Source organism: Cynocephalus volans, chromosome 1 (assembly GCF_027409185.1).
Source record: "Cynocephalus volans isolate mCynVol1 chromosome 1, mCynVol1.pri, whole genome shotgun sequence".
Taxonomy (NCBI): Eukaryota; Metazoa; Chordata; class Mammalia; order Dermoptera; family Cynocephalidae; genus Cynocephalus; species Cynocephalus volans.
The window spans coordinates 284,305,882-284,324,438 of NC_084460.1; positions in this window are offsets into that span (position 1 = coordinate 284,305,882).

Sequence of the window (18,557 nt, forward strand, 5' to 3'; positions counted from 1 at the left end):
CCCTCTCTAATTAGTCTGGGTTTAGGGAAGTGGAGAGAGAGAAGTGTAATGATTCTCCAAGAATTAGCTTTTTCGCATGCTTAGAGAGATAGGAAAGGAATATAAAATACATTCCAAGTATGAAATTAACCATTTGCCATTGGAAGGGCAAGATCAATACACTTGAAATGATCAGTTTACAATACAACGTTATGTAATTAATGGCTAAGTTGGGTGGCACTGCCTCCCTGCCCACCATCATATCTAATTAAGCCTGGATATGTTTTTGCATATGCCTTTGACTCAGAATAACAAAGTTATAACAAGTTGAAAATAACACAAATTACTGTCTTTCCTTGAGAATAAATGGCTGGCTTTTGAACCAATATTTATATTTTCCCTTTAGTATTTTGTATTAGTCTGTTTGTATTAGTCTGTTTCTGTTGCTAATAACAGAATACCTGAAACAGAGTAATTATAAAGAAATGAAATTTATTTCTCACAGTTTTGGAGGCTGGGAAGTCCGGGGTCTAGGGAACACATTTGGTGAGGATCTTCGTAGTGGGAACTCCCTACAGAGTCCCGTGGTGACCAGGGTGTCACATGGCGAGAATGGGGTGAGCAAGAGAGAGCTAAGCTTCTCACTTCCTTCCCTTATAAAGCCATGCCCATAACCACCCTTTAAGCCATCAGTGTATTAATCCATTCACACAGGTGCAGTTATCACAATCTAATCACCTCTTAAATGTCCCGCCTTTCAATTACCATAATAGGACTTCCCACCCTCTTAATACCACTACAATGGAGATTAAATTTCCAATATATGAACTTTTGGGGGACACATTTAACCCGTAGCACCATTGTAGATATGAACTGTATACAAGATAGGATGCTTCTAGACATATTTCCTAAACAGGAGTTTCAAACCAGTTGATGTTCCTGAACATTTGTAATAAAAGTGATCACTGCTGGGAAAAGTATGGCACCCGAGACAGAGTGGCCATTTGGTAACAGCTTAGTAAATATACATAGATTACATGCCTTCCAGGTGTGATGAAAGATCATGAGGCTCCCTGAGAATCACACAAGAAACAGGTAGTTGGGGTTCATCAGAGCTTGCTCTACCAGGGGCTAAGATGAGCACCTCCTGAATACCCAGTATCCAGGGCTGCTCTGCACCCCTTGAACCTGGTAAAGCTCCTTTTCCCTTTGTTCAGAATGAGTATGCCAACCTTTTCCCATTTTTTCAAGTCCTACTGGTTACATTTTGTCCCATCCGCCAGCTAACTCTCCCTACTAGAGAGAAACTAGAGCTGCCTGTTAAACTTCTTCATCTTTCCACTCCTGCCTCTAAAGACATCTGCAATCCTACTCACCATTTCTTTCTTTGTGCACTTTCTGAGTGGAAAATGTATTTGCCCTTGATCCACGATTAACATCTCTGCCTGTGTCCCTGTGCCCTTGTGATGACTATTCCCTCTTAATGGAACTCAGCTTGCCTCGCCGCTCTATGAAGCATGTCTCTACATCCCAGAACCCCCTCAACGGAACACAAACCCAGGACTGCTGTTTCATCCTCCCCGTCATGCTAGGTCGGTTTCCTGATTAGACTGTGAGATTCTTAAATGAGGAAGTTATCTTGTTTGGGGGATGAATGTTCCTCTGAAATTTTCCTTATTTGTTTTAATACTTTTTATTAAAACCATCATAAATCTCTATTGTGAAAAGTTTAAAGAACAGAAACACATTAAAAAGAACATGCAAATAGCTACCTATCCCTCACTTCAAAGAAATAATTGCTCTTCAGTTACATAAATTTCCTTGAGTCATTTTCCTTTATCAAGTGTATACAAATAACATTTCATTTTTACAGGAGCAAAATATACGTAATTTTATATCCTCCTTTTCTGTCTCAATATGATATCATAAGCAGTTCTCTAATGCATTAGAACGACTTAGAAGATATATTTCTTTGTATAACTTATTTAACCTTTCTAGAAATGTCGTTGTTGTTGCAAATTTCTACATGTATATAAAATTATGTAAATGTCCTTATACATAAATACTGTCCACATCTCTTAGGTTGTATTCTTTAAAGTGGCATTATTTCCTCAAAGGTACATAAGTTAAATATTTTTAAGATTCTTAGCTGTACTTTGCCAAGTTGTCTCCGAGAAGTTAGCACTGATTCATACCTTCATCTGTAGCATATGAAAATACCAATGACAGTGTCTACTCATTAGTATTAATGACTTTTGAAATCTGTTAGTATAATTGGAAAAATTTAATATCTGACTTTTAAACTGACATTTTCTTGATAATAAGGTGAAAATTTTTCGTATATTAGTTATTTGTGTATCTACCCTTGTAGAGTTATCTACATTAGGTTTTTTGGTAGGATGTCATTTTTCTATTGGTGCCTTGGTAATGAACTGTTTCTATATTAAACATATAAACACTTATTCTTTGCATTTTTTAAAGTTTATAACATTTTTTTTTTTTTGACTGGTAAGGGGATCACAACCCTTGGCACAGTGTGGTCTGTACCACGCTCAGCCAGTGAGCGCACCGGCCATCCCTATATAGGATCTGAACCTGCGGCCTTGGCACTACCAGCGCCACACTCTCCTGAGTGAGCCACGGGGCCGGCCCTAAGTTTATAACATTTTGATATAATTTTTAAAAGTTTAAATTTATTATTTTGGTTTATAATTTTTTTATATTTACCAAATACTTCTTAATCTAGGTTAAATAAATATATAATTATATGTAAGATTTTTATGATTTATTTGTTTTTTATGATTTATTTATAATTAATTTTCTTTAGAGTATGGTGTTAGACAGAATTCCAAATAAGGTTTTCATTTCCAAATAGCCTAATTTCCAATAGCATCTTTTAAGCAATCCATATTGACTAATGTTTGGTATTCTATATTTACCTAATTTAAATAACTTTATATAAAATGTTCCATATTATTAATATATATCTATCCTGTATACTTACAATGCACATTATAAAAACTTACTCATACTTAAATGCACATCTATATGCATTATACCTATAAATATTGCTTAATATATAGAATGTACATATAATAAACAGCTAGTATATAGCATGTGCTGATTATACATTTATATACTTACTATTGTGTGTGAATATGTATGCATGTGAGTGTGTGTGTTTTCTGGGCTATTTAATTTCATTGACCTGCTGATCTATTTATGATTTATGCCATAATAACAGACTGTTTAAATTATTGCAGGTTAAAAATACCTGATGAAAAAAGGTCCTCACTTTATTCTTCCTTTCCAATTTTATAGCAATAGCTTATCTCTTTATATAATATAAACTTTATGTAAATAAAACTTGAGAATACTTTTGGCTATAGTCTGAATATTTATGTTTCCCCAAAATTCATATATTAAAATTCTAACCCCCAAAATGACTGTATTAAAAGGTGAAATTTTAGGGAAGTGATTAGGTTTGCAGGTGGAGTCCTCATGAATGGAATTAGTGCCATTTAAAAGAGGCCCGAGGGAGATCATTCCCCTGCATCCACTATATGAGGACACGGTGAGAAAGTGCCCTTCATGAACCAGGAAGCAGGCCCTCACCAGACATCGAATCTGCCAGTGTCTTGATCTTGGATTTGCCATCCTCCAGAACTGTGAGAAAAAATTCCGGTTGTTTATAAACCCCACACTTCACAGTATTTTGTTACAGTGGCCCAAATGAACTAAAACAGTTTTATTATGTCATCTCTGCTCCTTCCTTGCTATTCACCATCAAAATCCATTATATTCACTTAAAATTTCATTTACTCTATGTTTCATTTTGGAAAGATTTGAAATTTTTATAATATCCACTTTTTATCTTTGGGAGTATGACCTGTTTCTCCAATTCTTCACATCTTCTTTAACACTTTTTGTTTAAGTTTTATAGTTTTTTTCATATAAAGTTTAATAGTTTTCTTCATTATGTCTAGTCCAATTTGGGGCTGTTAATGGATTTTTTTCTCATTTTATCTTCTAATTTGTTATTTATGATATACAGAAAACTTTTTTTAAAATCTTATAAACAATCTGATTTCTGTATTGTTTATTAACTTGGAAAGATTTTGCCATTGATTTTTATTATGAAAAATCACAAAACTATAGGAAATTATATATAATAATATAATAATACATATTCTCTGCAAGGATTTTATATATTTATTTATACATATTTCTATTTCCTTTTTATTTATTATCTCTTTTGAAAGTGCTATGCATATTTTATGATTTATTGGGTTATGTTTAATATCTTCTTGAGACTCAAGTAGCAGCATGATTTTGAAAACAGCAAAAAATAATCTTTGGTGTGTGTTATAAAAGGATAAAAAACAGATTTAACCCTTTAGTGAATGACTGCTGCTGTAGAAATTAGTAGGATCTTGGAAAGACACCTTGTGGTGAGAAAGTAGATTTTATTTTTTGTGTCAGCTGCATGTAGCTGCTAATGGCTGCTTGAAGCTCTCTCGAGAAAAATGCTTAGTCAAAGCTTAGAGTCAATGAAAAAGATGGTGTAGTGATTCTGAATGCTTCCTATGGATGGAGGACGGAGTATTGACATCTACATCATATATTTGACACCTGTGGGCTAAATTCTTACTGGACGAAGCAAAACTCTTAAGTCATATTCAAATAGAGCCAACATTTCAATTTTTTATACCCATGATTTCCAAATTCCTCACTTTTGAGAACCTCTTTTTTTATGACAGGAAGCGTTATGGACTTCACAGTAGCATTGCAGCATTACATATTTTCTCAAGCAACGGATATTAAATACCAATTAACATGTTTAAGTTAATTTGTATTTTATTGATTACAATTACATCTATATGTACTTGAAAAAAAGTATGCATATTTATGAAATATATAATTTTATTTATTGTATTGACAATACTTGAAGTCCATATAGACTCTCAAACTTCTTTGCAGTTAAATGCTGAAAAAACCAAAACCACAATAACAATCGCAATACTTAACCATTTCCCAACCAAAACAAATAAAAACAGACAATTTATATTAACAACGCAAGAGGAATTTTTAAATCATGATTATTCCTAGGGTTTCTATTTATTATTTGCTATCTTTTAAGCACTAAGCTACATACTTTTTATTCATCCTTTCATTTAATTGTCATGACCATGCTATGAGAGCATATTATAATTCCTAAGTTACTCTGTGGCTTTGACACAAATACCACATATAAAGTTATATATAAGTGTACTTCAAAAAGTTCACGGGGAAGGAAAGAAGGAGAAGTGGTGAACTAATAGGTACAAAACTATGCTATCTACCCTAAGTGAATCATTGTGTAGTATATGCATGTATTGAAACAACACACCGTACCACAATATGTACAAGTGAATGTTAAAGTATTTTGAATTAAAAGTTCATAGAAAGATTTGTATTATCTTTCAATTTTATTTTTCCACAAACTTTTTGAAGGACCTTTGTATATAAAGTTATTCAGCCGATAAGTTGTGCATCTAGGCCTCAAGACTGGTTTTCTTTGGCTCTAATCCTTGTGCTGTTACCTCTAATCTCTTATCCCTCAACACATCAAGTTAGTCTAAGGTGCTTTGTTTTTGGATTTGAAAAGCATTCTATATTGTACTTTTTATTTCAGATTTATCTTCTAATTATCATTGACTTAATTGTATATAAAGATAAATCTGTATATTTTGAATGAACTTTAGCTGAGGACTACTTGGTATAATCCACAATAAAATAAATGGTAAGCAAAATCCAGATAGAAATTCAATTATTGCTATGGATGACTGAAAACTGGGATGCTCTACATGACAGAATCTACACATGATTCTAAGTAGTATATATTTTTGTTCAGTACTACATAAAGAGAAATGATAAGAAGCGATCAAGTTCATGGCTTACATTTGATGAATTACAAAACTAATATTTAGATGACATAGAAGTACAGAAAAAAATTAGATGTGTTAGGATAAGAGGAGAGAAACCACTTTTAATTTTACTTTTATACTGTGAACAGTCTTGGCTACATCATATATATAATTTAAATATATATATATATAAATATAAACATATATAATTTTTAAATGTTTGAACAAAATTTGAAGCCATTGAGTTTCAGTTTTTCTTAATGGCAGCCACATTTTTCACTCCCTCTGGACAATATATCGTCCTTATGTGAACCACAGTTTCTTCTTTTTTTAACTTGGCTCAAGTGCACCTGTTCTATTGGCCTTTGTATCTATAAAAAGGGTATCTTCCACAAACACTTTTCAATGCCAGTATTGTAGGAAATGCAAATGCACCACATGGCTTATGTTTTGCAATTGATTGGTGATAAAAAGAGACAGCAGCTTTATTATTATTTCTCCAATAGTTATTTCTAAGACAAGGCGTACTTCTTTACTTGCCATTGTGAGAATGATTCTCCATTGAGTGTACGGTCTCTAGAAAAACTAAAAAAGCCAACATTTAGATTCTCCCTTTCCTTATAATTGAAGGAGAACTAAAACCACTACATCACACATATTCCATCATTTCTATAGGCTATGAATCAGATCACAACGTGAAATATTATAGAATGTCATCTGGAATTATTGTGGCATAGCATGAATCCTTATAAAGACATATTCAAGTCTGTAGCTGTTATTGTCATAAAAAGAATTAAATACAAAGTATTAAGCCAGCTCCTTTGGTGGGTTGACTCATAACTAATAAACATTAAGAATGATTCAGATTTATCTTTGAAATCATTTTAGTCTCTTTCAATTGGTGAAAATTTAGAAATATCAAAGGAATAAATTTACTCTATGCATTGGTCCACTGAGATTATCTTATAAAATCACACGATCACCTTAGATTGTAAACAAAAAGTCACTAATTGAAAATATCTTACTTGGGTTGAATGACAGTGAGGGCTGGACAAAGTCCTCCGGCTTCTCAGCACTTTGTAAACCCAACAGTGTGTCTACCCAAACGCGTTTGCTGTTTACTGAGCAAAGATGATCTCCTTGGCAATAAACCTAGCGCCGTCATTTTATTTCCCTCTGTATGAGATCGTGCAGAGTTTATGCAGATTGTATGCTTTTACCTAAATATTATGTTTAAGGTCATATTGAAGACAATTCAAGATACAAACATGAAGCCTACTATTTTGTCGTTTCTCATATTTCCATTTATTTTGGTTGGTGAACTTTCTGGTCTTGTCTCTTAATATGGTATTTTGATCATTTCATCACATTCACAACCTTTCACTGAGTCAGCAGGAGAACTTTAAGGAGCTTGCTACAAGTTATTAACGGGGAGAGGATGTCAGAACCACTAATAGAAGAGGAACATGTTTTAGACGTTTTATTCTAGTCTGTCACACCTCCACTTTTTCGCAGGTTTCTATTTTGTGTTAGAAAAGAAATTAAACTCTGGTCTGAAAGTCGACCTTCTGATTACCAGGCTGTAAGAATTTTGGAGATGGCAGTTTAAATAGGCTGTTAGGAAATCGGAGTTTTATTCTTTAGTCAGATGCCATTGGTAGTTTTAGAATGATTTATTTCCCTTCAGCACTATAGAAGGTGAAGATTATATGCTCTGACAGCTACATTCTGTGATAAATCTGAGTAAATTTACATAGCATTTCATCGCTTCCTAATGGGGGAAGGGAGTTTACAAAGGAATTAAGGTTCTTAGAAAGAAGGTGCTACACAGTGCAAATGATCGCATAAATTAGGTTTTTGTAATAATGAGGTTTGGGGAGAATTTAATTGAACTTTGGGGGAGAAGGTCAGCAGAGGAATGCAGGGACTGTGGGATTTAGCACTTCATTTGCTTTCAGCTTTGAAGCAAAATTTAAAACTCCAAAAGAACACCAAGACAATGTGACCATCTTTATATTCCCTGTCCTTTATGAGATTTCAGAGGACATGTAGAGATATCCAACTTATTACCAAAGAGCGAATGAACCTGTTCACTTCTACAGAACTGAAACCCAAGATTAGTGATGCCAGCACCTGCTCCAAAAATTCAGTTATGTCCATGAAAGTCACTGTGATTCATGACAGCAGGACAGTGTTACATCACTCATCTGGTACTGTAGGTATTCTGGGAACCTTTCTTCCAGATCCCCACTCAACCCCTGACCTCAGCCACGTCCTTGAGCTGGTCCTGATCCCTGATCCTCACCCCTCACACTCGCCTTAGCCCTGATTCCTACTGCTTCTTTACTCTCCTTTATCTTTCCCTTTCTCTTTATGTTCCCCCTGAAATGTTCTCCTTTCCTGAGCTTCATCCTAGAGTCAGAAAAAGCAGCCATCACAGATAGGGTGAGGCTAAGAGACACAGTGAATGGCACATTGTACTTGATTTAAAAAAAAAAAAAGAAACTATCGAAAGGGCAATAGTTGTTGCTTAAAATTTAATGTGGAACAAGTGTGAAAGTCAAAACATCCCTTCTACTAAAATATCTGGTGTCAAAATGCTACACACCTCTGTGGACATACTGTCGGGGGCAGTGGATTGGCCCTGGGAGCCAAGTAATAAGTACACCATGGATTCCGATTGGTTGCAACCAAACTGACCCCACCCAACATCCAGGGTGTGTTATAGAGCCTTACGCTATTGCCACTGGTAGTTTGACTCTAAAGAGACCTGGCTCTGAATTCAGGTATTCATCTATTCAAAAGCGCTGTATTTTGAATGTGTCCAAATGACATATATAAAGCTAGCATTGTTATAAGACTCAGTAGACAATCTTTTCATAAGTGGACTGCTGTGGATTGAATGTCCCCTCACACTCACTGAAACTTAATCCTCCCTGTGATAGTGTTAAGATGGTGAGAAATCCTATTACAATAATGTGAAGATGGGGCCTTTAAGAGGTGATTAGATTGTGAGGACTGTGTCTTAGTGAATGGATTGACCCATTCAGGGAGTAATGGTCGTGGTTCTGATGGCTTTAAAAGGAGAGCAAGTGAAGAGTTAGCTCTCTCTTGCTCAGCCACCCACCCTGTGACACCCTGTATCTCTGTGAAGAGGCATTACCCACCAACAGAGGCCCTCACCTGTTGTGTTCCCTGGACTTTGGACTTCCTCGCTTCTGAAACTGTAAGAAATAAATTTTATTTCTTTATGAACTACCCAGTTTCAGGTATCCTGTGATAAGCAGCAAAAACAGACTAATATGTGGACTCTTATGTTTTCCTTAGCACTTTAATGTCAATGTTGTAGGATCATAGATTTCATAATCTGAAAGAAACTGGAGGAGATCATTTGATTTTTTTTTTTTTTTCATTTTTCAGATAAGTATGCCAAAGTCTGAATGGCACACACAGAGAGAAGGCTTCTGACACTATTTAGGTTTCTTTTCACCATTTCCCCCCATGATGTTGGCACATGCTGGTGGATTTGTCCAGGTTAAGAATGTTGAGAAATTGTAGATGGCTTGCAGAATTAGAGAAAAGTGACAACACAAGGGCTAGTTTCTTCTGGGCCTCTATTCTCCCCTTTTCCTCCTGTGAAAATCTGGTCAATTTATTAATTTCTTATTGCACCAACTTTACTGTAAAGCAACCAGTTCTGAAATAATGACTCACCTCACATTATGAATTGAAAATATTATAAAGCTCTAAATAGTCTGTCTGGGTTAGATATTGAAGGGGAGAGTGGAGAGTACAGGAGGGGTGAAGAGAAGCAGGCAAGGAGGGGGAACAAGGGAATGCAGGTAAAAGGGGAGTATTTGTAGAGCTGCATGACAAAGCCACTCACCTCTTCTTGTAGTGGCACCTTTCCAACGTGTGACTGCATTCTCCGGTGTTCTCCTGCCGCTCTCAGTGCCCTGGGAATTTTTAGCATTAGCTACTTCCCAAAGACCCCTAGATCCTTCACCATGTTGTTTAATCCTCCGGGTCTTCACTGGCACACTGGCTGTCACCACAGAGAGGAGCAGATGTGGCTGTCTGCACACATGTAGCATCCGGTCAAAGGTAAAATGTGTTCAGGGTAGCTCTGGAGAGACAGCGTGTGGTCTGTATGACAGCAATCCAACACGCCCCCCAAATCTTCCTGCTCTGATAACTGAGCTTCTTAAAATGAATATTTCCGTAAAATATTCTACTAAAGAGGTGCAGCGTGTCACATTCACAGAACTGCACTCCTGTTTTATGTAAATGAATGAGGATGTTTCTTCCCGAACCAGAATGTTGCCTTTTGGTAGGCAAAAAGATACTTTTTTTAAATGGATTTTCACAAACATTCATAAAACAGAATGCACTTTTTCTTAGAAAATAAAGTGATTATTTCTTGACAATAATTGATCTCATTCCAGGAAGTCTTTTGTAACACTAAAGATGGAAGGCTTACAAGAAAATGTTGATATCTTTACTAAGAGACACAAAAAACACTTTACAGAGATGTATATCATGAACAAAATTTAAAAGATATATAAAAATTAGAAAAAACTGCAACATAAGTGATCAGAAAAGATTAATGACCTTATCTTGTAAATCGCACTAAACTCTTGATATAGATAATTAAAAATCAATATAAATGGCAAAAAAGCAAATGCTTAATTTCAATAAAAATCAAATGACTACAAATCATAAGATAACTTTTTCAAATCTCAAGTGAGACTAGATTATATTGTTTAAGACATTGTTAAAAATGAAGGGTAAGACTCTAAAATGCTTTTGGAAGGTGATTTGGCAATTAAAAACCTCACATCATTTCGTAGATTTCTAGAAATTTATCCCTTGGAATCGGGGTTAGATTCACCACCCTGTTGTTAAAAAAGTGCTCACTGCAGATTTTGTAATATTGAAAATGATGGAATATTTTAATAAATGTCTGACAGAAGAGTATTAGACACATTACAGAGTATTCATATTATGTAATATATTAAAAATCATGTTCCATAAATATAAATGTATTACTAAGGGTAAGGTAAAAAGGACTTGCTATATACAATTTATACCACTTTGTTCATTAAAAATGGAAATATACATTACTTAGTACAATTTTTTAAAGCTCTTTGTGTAATATATACAAGCATACTTCAAAAAGTTCATGCAAAAATAGAATTAAAAGACAATTTGGATCTTTGCATGAACTTTCTGAAGTACCTTCGTGTACTATATGTGTGTGTACGTATATGTGTGTGTGAGAGTATATATGTGCCTATATAGTACCCATCTATATATATGCCTCTCTCACTGTTAATGATAATTAATTAATTAATTCTGGGTGCCATATATACATAAAAGTTTATTTTCATAGGTAAACAAAAAAGTTATTAAATAAATCTCTCTTCCCCCTTTCCCCCATCTCTCTCACTCACCTGTAATGAATTCCCTGCCCCTATTCATTCACCAACAGGAGGTGTGCTGGTATTGGGGAAAAGAATAGAACGAGGTTAACATTGAGCTCAGCTCTGTGGTGGAGACAGGCTGCCTCTCCCTTTGAGTCTCCACCTTCCCGACTTTTAACACTCCATCACGTGCTCCAGACAGGAAGTTATGTCCAAGAAAAAAACAGTTCTTCCACAATCCTCAATTTTTACCTAAAATAAACATCAGCCTTTTTATCTATCTACAATAAAGTCCATACAACACAGCTTTTAGAAAACGTTTTAATCAAGAAAAAAATAACTTCAGGTCACCCTGCAGGACTAGGTGCTTCTTGGTTAGTACTCACTCCCTGAAAATAAATGAGACTTCATGGGAGGGAGAAGATAGGAGAGGTGAGGAAGGAGAAACAGGAAAATGTCAGCCCTCAGTCTAAGTCAATGTGGCTGTAGGAGTTTCAAAATAGTGACGTGGTAGAGGGAAACTAATTCATCCTAAACATTTAAAAGTCTTAAATAAAATTTTCAAACTGGGCCAATTAGATAATGATCCTGCCGATCGTAGGGTAGCTAAGCTCTGTCAGACACTGTCACAGTGAAAAATGAGAAAGGAAGAGCTAAATGCTCCTAGATGCTTGTAGAAAAAATCATGTGAGATGTTTTTACAGTCCAGAGAGAGCCACAAGTCTGTCAACATCAGCAGAGAGAAAGATGCTGGAGAGGCAACATGCTGCAGAGGACAGATGAAGAGTGACGTGCTGGACATGTCCTAACGCTAAAAAATCACCCCCACTGAACCTATTTCTCCTGCACCTAAGTCCTCAACTTGCTGTACTTCTTATTTCTTTTCTTTTTAGAACAAGTCAAAACCAGATCTCTATTTTTATAATGAGAACCAATAGAAAATTCAATTTATTCTACATCTGACTTTGCTTGAACATACCTACCATATAATGAGGGAGAAAGAGCTGGAAAAATAAGTATTATTAACAGGATAAGTTTTCAAAAATAGAATAATCATAGAAGTAAAAATGCATTTAAGCATGAAAGCTATAGTTTGAACATAAGGTGGACTTTAACAGTTAGTTAAAACAGTACAAAATTATCAAGAAAGCATTCGTTTGAGTTTACGTTTAAACTTCCAGAAGAAAAATAATCTTAAAAATAGTCCCAAACATTTGGAGCACTTCTGAATTAGGATTCTTTGAAGCATGAAGATAAATTGATTCCAGGATGATTCCACAAAGGCACCGAAAAGTCATAAAGCTGCTGAGTGCATACAACTGTTGGATGTTTAGTCTATGAGCTCAGCAGGTTTTCTAGGCAGGGGTGATGGAGATTTTATTGCAGATGGGCAAGATGGTTTAAGTTGGGGTAAGGCTGTCATTTTGATGTACTTGTGAGGCTTAATGTCTCTAACCCTTGAAAAATCTTTAAAATGCAAATGTCAACTTCACATAATTGCTTCTGAAGTTTTAGCTCATTGTAAAGGATTTACAAAGAGTAAATGTTTCCTACCTAGCATCCTGCATTAACTGTGTTAGCTGTGTGTGAGCAAATGTTAAACTTCCTAGTGCAATACGATTTTATTAGACGACTTTAAAAGTGTACAGACATAATGTATTTTGTAATACAGCAATTCACTGACATACATTTGTAAGCTTTTTTATTTATATGTAATATGTGTGTGGGGGTATATTATTACTTCAAGAATTTGATTTTCCCTGAAGGAAAGAGAAAAGTACAATAAACTATTGGTGGTTTCCCACAATTAGTACTTTAAATAGTTTAAATAGTCAGAATGTTAATCTGGAATCGTTTTATCAAGATACTGATTAGGTACTGTAATCTGTATCCAGAAATATAATATGAACATGGTGCTCTACTCTTTAAAAATCTTGGTCCACATTTCAGTTCCAAAGCTGTTCATGTTTAATTGCATTCTGGGACCACATGTGTGTTCCTGCTTATTTACAAGTCTCCTCTCCCCACCTCCCCTGATCCCTTTATCAATCTTCCATTTATCCTTTTAATCTTCACAGGGCTCACTGTATTTCTTCCTACAGAGAAAACAGAACAGCTTGTGTACCTCCCACGATCCTTTACAAGATCTAATTTCTTGATTCTTGCATGATAGCCCATTAAGCTGCTCTCAGGGAGAGGATGAGATGCGAAAGCAGAGGTGAGGAGGTGGCACTGAAAAGAAAATCGAATATGCACCGGTCCCACGAGCATGTGCACCTTTGAGCTTCAGCTATGTTGGAGAAAAAGGGGGAGAATTCTGCCCCATGCCCATGTAGGTTCCATCCTCTCCTTTTTGGAAAGACAAACTTTATAGGTGTCCTCTGGTGGTGCGATATAAAGGTGGTCTGAGCCAGACAGAGATAAACTGTAGTTCAAATGTTAGCTTTGCTGTGCTTAGATTCTATGGCATTGGGTGAGTTGCTTGAATCCTCTAGCTACAGTTTCCTTAACTATAAAATATCAATAATAGTTCCTTACTTACAAAGTTATTCTAAATATGAAACAATATAAATAATTTTAATTGCATGGTTCACAGTTAGGATTCAATAGATGGTAGCAATTGCAATTATTATGATTGTCCTACTCAATGTTTCAGAAAACAGTCCAGCTACCTGTCTGCACACATATCAACTACTCCTATAATCCCAAAGTAGAGAAGAGCCTCAGTTACTTTTAGCCTCATCTACCTTTCAGGATGACTTAATTTCATTGGCTTAAATCCAGAATCTGAGAATATACCTCCTGCCTGGATCTCAATAATCCTATCACTTTCTGTGCGAAGATGCTGGCCACCAGGTACAAATCTGTTTTATGGAGGAAAAAAATCAACAAATGTAATCAAAAAGAACTCCCTTTAATTTTTGATTTTGGATTTTTGGTTTCAAAATATCCATACACTTTCAGAGAGCCCACCCTGCCTGCCACTCACTGGGCCACCTTAGCCTCCTGCTTCCTACTTATGTTTGTTTTTTTCTGCTGCTTCCTGATATGGAGAATATGTTTTCTCTAAACAAAATGTTGCCCTCATGTTTTCTAAGGTGTTAACCCAAAATTACTGTCTTTATTATGGGCCTCATTATGGGCTTTCTCCATATATAATCTGAAGAAAAGAAAATGCACAGAAAAAACGAAGAGAAAGAAAACAGAAGACTTAAGTACTTGGTGTCCATGACAAATAATTGAGAATTTGTCCACCCTGAGCAATTTGTAAAGCCCCTCTCCACACATTACCTATATCCACCATCCAACCGTGGAGTGGTGATCCCACTATGAACCCTGTCCAATGTAACAAAGTTTCTGGATAAAAGATCTATGCCTCTAAATCCCTCTGGCCTGAGAGTTGTTGCTGCCTACCTAGCAGATTCAAACATTATCTTCAGAGGAAATTGTAAATTAAAGCCCAACAATAAGTCACATATTGGGAAATCCCTTAGGGTATGAATTCTGAAGCTGATATTCCAGAGATCTCTATAATCCTGCTGTCTCTTGGGGGAAAAAAAAAAAAAAAAATTCTTGGTCTTTTTCTCTCCGATCTCTTCAACTAGACTCCAGGTTGCAGAGGATAAAAAAGGTTGAGGAATTGTAGTGTCCTTACTTGTATCATTTTAGAAGAGGCCTAATCACTCGGTCAAAACTTGTTACTCACACATGGTCCTGACCTAACCACAAGGAAAGGAAAGATATAGGAGGGCACATGAGTATTTGGTGAACATTAACTCTTTGACACAGTATGTATGCATATGCTGAAATACGTATACACATAGACGTAGGTGTGCATTTATGTTTGGGCATAGAGATGCATTAAAATATTTTCAAAGTTTCACAATCTATCATTAAGCAGTAACCAGGAGGAAATGAGTAAGACTGAGTGGGTACTTAAGGGGGACTTTGAAGATTTTTTTACTGTACATCTGTACTCTAATTTTTACAAAAATCATATTTCATGTATTACTTTTTTGTTTTAACTTTAAAGTAGTAGTCCTCATTTACCTTTTACAATTCACCATTGTCCACTGACTAACTTACTTAAACCCAATTTCTGTCCCCACTACTCTATAGAAATAGCACTCATGAATCCCATCAATGACCTACTAATTGTTAAATCCAGCAATGCCTCTTGAGTTTTGATTGCACTTGACCTCCTGTAGCATTTGACATGTGAAGCGTATGGCCGCTCTTTGAAATGCTCGCTTTCTATGAAGTTATACTGTCATGCATCACCCCCTACTTCTCTGGTTATTCTTCATTCTCTTTAATTTTACTCTATACCTGATTGATTTCTCAACTGAAGGCATCCACACAAATTCTCTCTTAAGCTGTCTTCTTATGTCATACTCTTTTCCCGAGCAATTTTAACAATCTAGAAATTCAATCTTCACAGTTCTAAGCAGAAGACTCACAAATGTGCATCCCAGTCTCTTTCATGATCTTCTGCAACCAATTTCTAATTATATGCCAGAGAGCTCCATATCAATGTTTAATGGACAACTTACATGCTACATGTAAAATACCGATTGCATAACTGCCCTCCCCACAACTTTCTGCCCATCCTGGGTTTCATATCTTACTTATATCATCTCCCAGGAAGTGAACTCACATGATCTTCAGTCAAACAGGATTGAAATGTAATTTCCAAAATTTACCACCTATGTCTTTGAGAAAATTAGATTCGACATCTAAAAGGGAAATATTAGTAATAATGATTTCCCTTAAAGGTTGATATGTGACAATTTTTATACAACATATGTAAAGAACTCAGTAAAATGTACAATAGTTTTTGTTATATTCTTACTAGACACTGAGTGTAGCAGTTTATTTCTTTCTCCTGTCATGATTGCTCTCCCTACAACATGCATTTAAAAGGACATAAGGGCCTATCAATTCTTCTGCTAAACTATCCCCTTATGTTACTCCCTTTTTTCAAGAACCTCATCTTTTCTAAGTTGGATTATGAAAAAACCTTCACTGGCCTCCTTGCCTTCTGTCTTAATAGATTTTTTAGTTCCCAATACCATCAAAATAATTTCCAAATTCAACAAATCTATTAACACTTAAGTACTTCTACAATCACGATCCAATAGCTTCTTCCACCCTGATTTCTCACCACCAATCATTTCAAACAATATGCTGCTTCTTTTGACCCTTCTATACCTTACTCATATCTGTTCTTTTGTCTAAACACCTCTTTCTTCCTCCTCCTTTATCTATTGAAATCCTCCTTTAAAGTTCATCTCAAAAGCTTCTGCCACTATTAGAGATGTTACAGTGACTTCCCCTCCCATAAAGAATGAATTGTTTCCTTATTTTCACTTCCATGGTCACTGACCTTTACTTCTCTATTTTTACATCATGCCTTCTTGTATCCATTCACTGATCTGTTCGTTCAACAAATCCTGTCGGAGTGGATCTACTCTGTCTTGGTATGTGAATTACTCCACTAATGCCAAGATGAGCAACCTGTGTCTGGTTGTCTCTCTTACACTATTTAAGTTCCTGGTAGGCACTTCTGAGTCTTTTCCTCTGTCTTTCTTCCCACGGTCTGGCTCCTTCTTTGCATAGAATAGATGATTATCAAAGGCTCATTGATCAAATCAAGCCAGCATTTACAACTCTTTCTGAAGAGTCTATCTCCAGAAATAGTGTCAGATCAAAGATACTTTCTTCGGAGAGCTGGCTCGCCTATTTCTCTCTGAACATCCAAAGCATAAACTGAGTTTCCTTTTTTCAAGCACTCCTAAGCCTCTCCTTTGAAGTCTGTTTCTGCCTTACCTGGGAAAAATATTGACTAAGATGAGGCCTACAGTCAGGTATCTTCATGGAATTATTTCTTACCAGACCTGGAATTTTTAAGATATTCCAACAAATATTCCCCAGTGGTATATGCTGATTAAGCTTCCGTGGAAACAAACTATCTTGGGCTCTCCAGGAAAGGTAACAGCCCCAAATCCCTAGTCCTAGATGAAGTCGGCTCTGACTTTTCAAAACCGGATGGCTACAGTCTTGTCTTAAACTCTACTAAATCTTTTTAAGGAGGGTGAGAGAAGGAAATGCGGGAACAGCACGAGTAAGAGTAAAGTCAGAGTGACGGTGTAGGGAGGCAGAGGCCGAGCAGGGAGCGTAGGATACTTGTTTTAACTCAGCAGACCCCGAAAAGGAAAGAGGTTTAGTGGCAATTTGTGTTTTACAGCCTATAAATCATGTCTGCACTCTACCAGGTTAAGATGTTTTTCAAGATTTCTTTTAGTTTCATATTGCCCTTCATACCTAACCGCTTCCATGCAAAGTGTTTGAAGCGTGTGTTTATTTTCCCTGTTTGTGCACATTTGCATATGTGAAAAGTCTCTAAAAATTATTTTTTGATAAAGCATCCTGTATAGAAATGTTTAAAAATTACTCTAGTTTTTGAAACTTTCAAAATATGATTCCATATGCTACAATAATACATAATCTTGTGACTTTATTAGGAAAAAATAAACAAATACTTTCAATAAAAAATGATTTTAAAAAAAATTCAGGTGCTTATTTTGTTTTCAGGGCAGATAAAATTATTAAAATAACTGGATTTTTTGGTCTATGTGATTCCACTAATTGGTTTATGTGAATTTTTCTATAGTTACTTTTCTCTTGATATAAATAAAAGGGTTGGGTTTATTTTTAATTAACAACAGAGAAATAACTGAATCTATAATCTCCAGAGGAAAGGAACAATTATATAGCCAGGATAACAAATATACTCACGTAAAAGTATTTCAGGGGTGGGGGAGTGTTTTAACCTTGGGACAAGATCATTAAAGTTTGAATCTGATAGAACAGATATTACATTTTACTTTTTTAGCAAAAACGTTAAAAATAAATTTGGTAATAAGGGAAAATCAGATTAATTTATGACAATTGCATGCAGTTATGTTAATATCTGCCATTCGAATAACTTCAAATTTGTTCAAATTACAAGTCAAAATTGTCTAAACAAATTTGATGATTTTGTGAAAATGTGTTGTTTAGATCATCAAAACCAAAAGTCCAGCTTAGGAAGAAAGGAAGGAATGAATGAAGGAAGGAAAGTGAGGGAAGGAGGAAGATCGGGAAACCATTAAGGAATTTAGAAGTGATGAGAAGAATCTTGTAAAAATTGCAACAGCTACTTGGGCAATATGTTTTACTGAATGGAGATCTATGATTTTCACCTGTA